Here is a 9,572-nt window from a genome sequence, read left to right on the forward strand (position 1 = left end):
GGGGGGGGAGGGGGCAATGGACATGAGTAGAAAGTTTGCTCCCAAAGGAAATCCGCTGGATGAATTCAAAATCACCAACAGTTGTAGAATTCAAAATAAAATAGGAAATACAAGCAGGAGTTTTGAGACTGGACTCTGGGGAAGAAAGACTTTTAAAAAGCCTTTGGCTAGATGATTGGGTTTAAGAATTGCTTGATAGGTCAGTTAAAATTTTATAATACATTTTCTTCACATTTTCTCCTGTATCCTCTGGCACCTAGCCCAATGATTCAAAGCTATGGTCCACAGAGAACCATCAAATGGGTTATCATAGCTTCCTTCCCCAAATTCATAATAAGTCAGCTGTTCACAAAGAATTATCAGTGGCCAAAAAGAGGTTCATTGAAACATACCACCCAGTAGCCCTATAAGCAGAGCAGTGTTGTATGCTTCATTACATTTCTTCAAGAAAGAAATGATGAATTCAGCTCTCAGTACAAAGCTAGCTAAAGGCTACAATATCATGATGACTATTAGATGGAACAAATGAGATACAGACAACTTTCATTGTAGCTGTTGAGTCCTCGAGTCAACGGCAAATGAATACAGCACATTCTGTAATTCCAACAGCCCTTTATTTTAAGTCGTTCTCTCTCCGTCACAGCTCTGAGGCTCCCAGGCCTCTCTGACTCCTTTTAATAGCATCCCCGGGCAAAAAGGTAACATTCTGGCACGCTTCCGCGCCTCGCGCATGTGTGCGAAGCCGGCGCCACTCAGTCTGGTCCTGGGCAGCTTGCAACTGCCCGGGACCATTGCAACGTCCCGAGCCTGCCTTTGCAGGCTCAGGACACAACAGTAGCCATTTCATGATTGCTTGGAGGTTTGCAGTTCAGAATTACTAGTCCTAGATAGCAGTGACGTTCAGAAAATTCAACTTGGTCTTGAAGCTAATCTTTGTCTAATGCTCAACATGTCACACGTCAGTCTTTCAGTATTGCTGTAGAATGCATATCACTGGGCTGATTGTGTAGGATCAAAATCTAAGCATTTGAACTTGATCTACCATGTGAATTAACAACTTGCACTGTGATATTGTAGAACAATGTTCCTTTGTGATCGTAACCAAGCTATTTTCAAGTTCCACCTAATACAGCAAAGTTGAATTCAGGAAACTTCCCAACACTGAGAGAAGTCTTCTATCTCTAATCTCTTAAGAGCTGTGTCATCACTGCTGCAGCTTGGAAAAGCACCATAGAAATATAACTATCTCTAGTGGTAAAAAAAATAAGTGAGTCCTAAATCTGTGTATATGTCTGAGCTAATTCTGTCACCTCCACTTTTCTGCCTGATGGTGAGATCTTCATGCTTTGAATGTAATGACTTTGAATATAAGATGCAGTCAGACTTAGAGTCCAGAATCTTCTATTATCTTTGGGCCTGCAAAATCTAGAAATTCAGCAAAAATTCTCACTTTCCTAAACCCTTTCTGCCATGTTTACAAATATGTGTAGCACTAAGCATTCCAGAGCCAGAGCTGCTCATATTGATGGTAGTATTGCCATGGATTATGTCGGCACAAACGTTTCCTTTCTAATACAGGCATAATCCTTTTCACAAATATCAGGGTGCTGTACACAAACGCATTAACTTGGTAAATTAATGAAAAAATCCTTCCTTTATAATCAATGCTCACTTTTATCTGTTATATCTCATACAAACGCAGAAAAGCACACTTGTGTTTCTGTTAATCTGTTTAATCATTTAGAATTATAGGAATAATGACAAGCATCAGGATTTGGAATCTATTTATCTATTCTATTTTAATATACTCGAGTTGGTATTCCAATCTTTGTCTTTTCACTTAAGTTACAACATGTTCATGCAAAGTCACATACTGAGACAGCTTTACAAGGCTACACTGTAATCACATACATTTCCTGCATAATACGTTCTATTACATTCCAAATAACCAATCAGTACTTAACAATGTTGTATCTGAAGACAATTATATACCTTTGTATGCATCTGTACAGTATTTTTCAGGCTTAGGGTCTATATAAAAACATCTTTAGTTAGAAGTCAGTCTTAATAGTAGAGGAATAGAAAAAAAATAAAGTGGGGAAAATAAATCCTGTTTTTTATAACGTTTTGCTGAGAATAATCTTAAGAGGCTCCCTAGTTAAGCAGATGCAACTTACTGTATATCTGGAAAAATTGAGAAAAAAATTATTGGGACAAGCAAGAATTTTGCTTCCGAAGTTTTTTCCCATATGAACTAAAAGGAAAAGAGTGTTTGACAAATATAACTCCATTGATATAGAGTAGAATCCATAAAATGTACTTGCATAGAACTTGCATAAGTGGAATCCAAATGACAAGGAATTGAAATTTCTACTAGTACTGACATCAAAGTATGAAAGGAATTATACAGAAGTGTTAAGATTGTAGGAGTAAATTAATTGCATTCTCAGCCATTGAGGATAATTTTGTTTTGTTTTTGTTTTTATTACTAAGACTATCAACTAATGTTTAATGATGAGAAAGAACTTCTAGAGAAAGAAAAGGGATGGTCACAAAATAAGGTTAAGTATGGGCCTCCTTCACATAGCCCACACCATATGACAGTGCTTCAGACCCAATAAAACTTGCCCTGCACTTATTAGAACCGATCAAACCAGATTTGCCTGGACCGTAGCCTCCAAAACTACTTTCAGATAGATAATACTTTTACTATGACCCAATCCAATATGCACAAAATTATGCAATACTTTCAGGATCATCACATTATTTAAGTGGACAGGAAGCTACAAAAAGCAGAATAGGAGAATCAAGAGACAGAAAGAAGCCTGAACTGGAGAGACTTTATTCACAAATTGCACTGAACTATAGCTTTAACCATTAGTATTGAAAGACCAGCAAAACAAAGCTGTGTTCATAAATTATCACTAGAACTGGCTGTTGTCTAATTTACATAGCATCCTTGACCTTCTCCTTTCATCCCACAGTGTAAGGCTATAAAACTGTGGTCTTAAATGACAGGGAAAGCATACTCCAATTTAATATTAGGAGAGAAATGTTTCTAATTCTAAGAGCAGTTAGACCAGTGCTTCTCAACCTGTGGGTCGGGACCCCTTTTGAGGTCGAATGACCATTTCACGGGGGTCGCCAAACAATGCAGTCCGCCATTTTTTCCCCTTTTCCTTAGCTGTGCTACTCCCTTTTATTCTATTGGCTTTTGAAAGCCAATAGAATAGACTCTCTTGAATAGAGTCTAATTCTATTGGCTTTCAAAAGCCAATAGGAATTGTCCAGGCTGTCTCTGCCCTGCTGAGCCTGCCAAAAGTCCCATTCTGCAAACGGTGCTGTACCAGTTGAGTAGCCCTCGACTTACGACCGGTTGAGTAGTCCTCGACTTACGACTAGTTGGGGGTCGTGGCATTAAAAAGGTTGGGAACCACTGAGTTAGACAGTGAAACCCAACTATCAAGAGAGGTAAGACCTCCCTCTTTCTGAAGCGTAAGCTCAGGCTGGGTAGTTTTAAGAGAGGCTTTAATGGGTTGAGTGGGTTTAAAGTTTGTTAATTGACTATTCCTTCCATCTCTCTGATTCTCTCTTTGCTTGGTATATTTCAGATTTGCACAATAATTTACCCACCTGTTCCCTTGAGTCAATCAAACACCCAATGCACATCTTTAAGCTTGGAGGCAATAAATACATTTATAAAGTTTTTGGAAGACCAAAGCAAACAAGATTTGCTACCACAATAATGGTAGTTGCCATATGTTGCAAAGAATCAATATTTCTGGCTGCAGCAGTCTTTACAGTATCATCAAATTATAAAAAGCAGCGTTATCCAATTGCTCCCAATTGCACCATTAAGGAGAAAGAGCTAACTAAATCCTATTAATAGATGTAAACTCTATTGGTGGGACTTCATTAGCCACAGTTCAGCTGTTTCTCATACTGTAAAATTACACAGTCTACTGGAGCTAGAAATAGAAAATCCCTGCTAGGGTTTATGAAATGATACTCTTTCTATCCCTTGCCTTTCAGATGTGTGATACTATAAGTCCCATAACCCCCAGTTGGATGCATAATCTATACTTTCTGATGTGTACCACATTAAGGAAGGTTATCGAGCATACCAAATTTAAGTTGGGTTTTGAAGCATTTGCATCCAGAGAATCATTTGAAACACAACACAGCATTGGAAATGAGTAGTCCACTAAATAGTGCCTTGATAGACCACAGGTGAAATAGTTCCTTTCCTGGGAACTGGGATAAAGACATTAAGCTGCAATTGTATCCTAAAGCTTCACACTTTTCTGAGACATGGTTTTTTTTTCAATCTTATTTATCCAACAACTCTTCCTGCCCCACCACTGGGTCACCCATCATCTTTTTTATCCAATCCCTATATTTCTTCCTCTTTTCAACCATTAGATTGTTACTTGCCTTCCTCATTTGTCTTATTGTTCTATTATTGTTCTATTTAAACATTTCTCTGACAAATAATGAATGATGTTGTCATTGGCAAAGAAAGTATCAAGTCTTCTGAGTCTTTATACCTCCAGGATGAACTACGGTCACAAAACACTTTGTTCTTCCAAACACAAAAACAGGATCTGACTTGAGACTTTAACTCCTGAAAATGTTTTAATAAAATAGGAATATCCATTTATTTTGAAAAAAACAAGTCTATGGTTTTGAAAATACCAATTGTATATGTGCCTTAATTTATAGAACACAAAAAAATTACATTATCTAACAGTAGTACTCAGCAATTGTCAATATCTATTGGACAATTGTACTACGGTATAGAGAGGGCAGAGGGAATGGCCTTGAGGGATAGGAAGAACAGCTGCTACCAAGGCAACAGTAAGTTAAAAAGGGGGGTGAGTTTGAATCATGAAAGTAACTTGAGAAAACATCTCAGGCAAATCCCTGCCTAAATCACATGAAGAAATAGGGAGGGGTGTGGGAAGCACTCTTAGACCTGCAAGGTTCTATTACTGTGGTTGTTACAAGTACAGTAGTACTGACTAACATGACATTGATTTCTTAATCTAGTTCACTTAATAGGGCTATTAAGCTGTGTGCATCTAATACTGTAAATTGTAAATTACTGTAAACTAGCGTAAATGTTTAAATCTGCAAGATTGGCTTCCCATTTCTATTTAAATTAATAAAAATTGGTTAGAGCTGTCTAATACAGCAGAGATCCCTGCTACACTTCTTTTATGAAAGAAGAACTTTATGGTTCAAATGACAGGAAATCTTTAAATGTAATGGCTTTCCACCTGCCATAATATCTATTTATTGTATTTCATACAGTTTTTAATAGCAAAGTTTTGGCAAAGTATCTGAATAACAGAAAAAATATTTTTCTATCTTCAAAATAAAGCTGACCAACATATTAATGAAACATAGTGCCTAAAATATGAGAATCATCTGCTTTGATCTTTTAAAGAAATTTTTGAGAAATTTGCAGCCAATGATGCATTGGAAATAATAAATTTGTGATAATATGATACTATGATCATTAATAAATAATGATACCTTTTTCCAAGCATGTGAAAGACTGTCACATATAAGACAGGACAGATGTGTTCAGAATTATTCAATAAGATAGAGCAAGAAACAATGGCTCTACATTATAATAAGTAAATTTCTCTAATACGTTTTTGACTAGGCATCAGGACTTGGTCCATTCTCTTTGCTGGAAGTGTTTAAACAAAGGGCTGGAGGCCATTTCTTAAGGATGCTGTAGAATAGGGATCTCCAATCTCTGGGCTACAGACCATACCAGGTTAGGATCAAGGCTGCACAGCTGGAGGTGGCCAAGTGTGCAAAACCCAAACCATCCCCCCCCCCCCGGTCCATGGAAAAAATATCTTCCACAAAACAAGTCCCTGGTGCCAAAAAGGTTGGGGACTACTGCTGTAGAAGTTGATCCAAGTATTGGGAAGAAGATGGACTATTCCCTTCCAATCTCTACACTGTATAATTCCTATGACTCAGTATGCCAAATAGGTCTTTTTCCTTAACTCTGTCTGTAAAGGGCTTTTTGGATGTTTTTACAATTCACTATCTAACCTTCCCCTCAACACAACACAATTAGGATATATAGAGGATATTATGAATAGACTCAGGATTTGGTGAGCTGTAGCTGGAACACATTTGTACCTGATAGTTCACAACACTATTATATTAACAGAAATCTTCAGTGACTTTATTAATAGGAATGTTATCGACAGATGCTTTGTGAGTTTTTTATTTTAAACAGTGTTCCCCATGGCGTTTGTATAATTTCTGAATAGAGCCATTTCGAATGTAGCTATATATGAAATTAGAGTAATGACTAATTAAGCAAAGGTTGCTTGATTCAAACCATTCATGATTTTATTGAAAGTCAGATAGCCTGTTTGTCCACTGATCAGTCCTAAGATTTGATTACAGCAGTAATGAACAGAAGAGTCTGTAATAGTTGGGACAGCTAAGATGAAAAAAGGTGGCTGATAGTTTTCTCTCCTATCTTCCCTTTGGCATTTTGAAAAGGTTCCCACTGACATCGAAGTACTGGGCCTGGCATACATTTGCCATGTTTGATCTCAAATTCAAAACTAATTGCCTGTGTTTTGTTCAGATTGCAAAAAAACAACCTCTTTCTCTCCTTCATCTTTGACATCTGCAGGTTCCAGAAAGCTAATTTCCAAGTCAACAAGCTGTATAAGCTTTTCTAGCCCCCTCCCCTCCCCACTTCAACTAAGATGTGTTGGTAAATGCAGGATTACTTTTCAATGTGTCGATAACAAAAATGCATTAATAGATGGGTTGTAGTTGATTCAGTGGCAGTCATAGAACAAGGGAGTTTCCTTTTTAAAAATATCTGTAATTGAGAGAGAATCCTTTCAATCCCATTCAAGGGGAGCCTTGATAATTAATCATTTTACCTGCCGGCACTAATCTTATGAAGATATCTAAAATAAGGAACTCATTGTGAGACTTTACTAAAATGACATTACTAAATATGTCAAAACATGACCAGTACTTTAGCAGAATATACTGTAATGTGTTAACTTTATCATATAGATAGATATATCTGTCAGAGTTTAGAACAGAGACAAACTCATCTCCTTACCTGGGCTTTTCAGATTTTTTTAGTGATTTTATACTGCTATATAAAGCTATAGGTGCTGTACATGTCTGTGTCCATTTGTATAAAATGTACATTTGTAAATTAAAAAATGACACCTAATATACACACTTTGTTTCCAGATGAAATTAGTGGAACTTGAATCTGCCATAAGTTTCTTCCTGGCTCCACTTGGTGGAACATATAATAAATCCTGCAAGATTTTTTTTTTAAAAAATGCAAAAAACAAATAAGGTAAAAATAAGATCCAATTATGTAACCATAAATCTGTGGATATAAGTTTTAAAGCAGGAATAGCCTACAACAGCTAGCTAATTATTCTAATCATCAGAAGGTATGTGAAAACATTCACTTTATGATTAAAAATGAGAGATGTTATTGGTTTACATATTTCCATAATTTTGTAACTGTGTGAGGTACAGCAACATAACATTGTATTTGTCATATGGCAAGAGCTCATCTTTTAAATTGTCTTTGAAACAATCCCCAGGATTGTCGACTATTATGCTTTCTCTTCTGGTTTTGAAAATGTGTTCTACTTCAGTGAACTGCAGAAGGTCATTCTCTGTAGTTATAATTCTGCTGACCTCACCCAAAGTTAACTGCAGTTCTAATCTTGTTTTGTCTGGTCAACAATTTAGTTTACACAATGTAATTTGTGCACTCGGTAAGGTGAATGCAAGTGGACCAGCTGTTGCTGGAAAAGTAATAGTGCATTTAACTCTTTTGAAATATTTTGCTTCCCAGAACTTCAAATGAAATACTTTCTGGAGCAGTCTATAAATTTTTCAGATGGATGCATATTTATCCAGTGGTGGGATTCAGCCAATTCATACAACTTTGGCAGAACCAGTAGCTAATTTTTTGTTGCCCAGGCCCAGAATGGACTTCCAGAAGTGGCATCCACACAGAGAACCGGTTGTTCACATATTTGAATCCCACCACTGTATTTATCCCTCTAAAATATGGCAATGAATACCCCTGAAGGTTACAATCTGCACAGTGATGGATTGGATCCAAGTTGTTTATTTCATGAATAGAAAGGGCGTTGTCTTACCTGAACGCCTTTTCTCAGCATGATGATGGAGAATCCACGGATGGGTTGTCTTAATCTATCTGCTCCAATTAGACTAAGTCTGAAATTTAGTACCGCCCCCTCTGTGCCAACTGCACCCCAGTTTTAGGCTAAGGCGATACCCAGACTTTAGTCCGACATGTCTGAACAAATGGGGACCAGGCCAACTGACCTAATGGGAGGGAGTGGATTCTCCATCATCATGCTGAGAAAAGGCGTTCAGGTAAGACAACGCCCCTTTCTCCAGCATGATTGGATGGAGAACCCACGGATGGGACATACCAAAGCCCTGTGTCCCTAGGGTGGGGAATTAGATTGGGCCTGGTTCCCACCCAATGTTAATGCGTGTTCTAGGACCTTGCGGCCAAATGAAGCCGTAGAAGATGCATATATATCCATCTTGTAGTGACAGACAAAGGAGGAGGGCGATGCCCATGTTGCTGCCCTACAAATTTCCTTTATGGATGCCTGGGTAGACCAGGCTGCTGTAGTGGCTGCGCCCCTGGTGGAATGGGCCGTGATATGGCTGGGAGCTTGTAGTGACTGAGTCTGGTATGCCAGAGAAATACAAGCTCTAATCCACCTGCCTATAGTGGGTGAGGAAACCTTCTGTCCTAACGACGAAGGGTGAAATGACACAAACAGAGCCTCAGTCTTGCGGAAGGATGAGGTTCTCTGCATATAGCAATATAAGGCCCTGCGAACATCCAATCTGTTCCACTGAGCCTCTATGTCATTAGATGGGTTCGGACAGAAATCCGGCAAAACTATGTCCTGTGATCTATGATACAAGGAGTTGACCTTGGGCACGAAAGAGGGATCTAACCTGAGAGTAACCGTGTCCCTATGGAAGATACACAGGTCCTTTCTCACTGACAGGGCAGCCAGCTCAGAGATTCTTCTGGCTGAAGTTACAGCAACCAGAAATGCCACCTTCATTGATAATAGTTTGAGCAAACAAGTGTCAATTGGCTCAAAGGGTGGTGAGACAAGAGCCTGTAAAACCTGATGAAGGTTCCAGGAGGGATATCTATGTACCGCTGGTGGTCTGGCATTGTTAGCTCCTTTTAGGAAGGAGCGTATCATAGGGTGCTGTGTTAAGGGTTCCTTGCCACAGGAAATAACCGTGGCGAGTGCTGCTACCTGCCTACGGATGGTGCTTGTGGAAAGCCCTTTGTCCAAACCGTCCATCAGGAACTCCAAGATAACTGGCACTGCAGCCTGTAAGGGTTCAATTTTGTGAGCTAAACACCAATTACAGAAGCTCTTCCACGTGGCATCGTATATTCTATTCGTCGAGGGTCACCTGGATTGCTGGATCATGGCTATGACCCTTGACGAATATGAGTCTAGGCCTAAGGC

Source organism: Crotalus tigris, unplaced genomic scaffold, assembly GCF_016545835.1.
Source record: "Crotalus tigris isolate CLP2741 ecotype Arizona unplaced genomic scaffold, ASM1654583v1 scf7180000018260.1040479, whole genome shotgun sequence".
Lineage (NCBI taxonomy): Eukaryota > Metazoa > Chordata > Lepidosauria > Squamata > Viperidae > Crotalus > Crotalus tigris.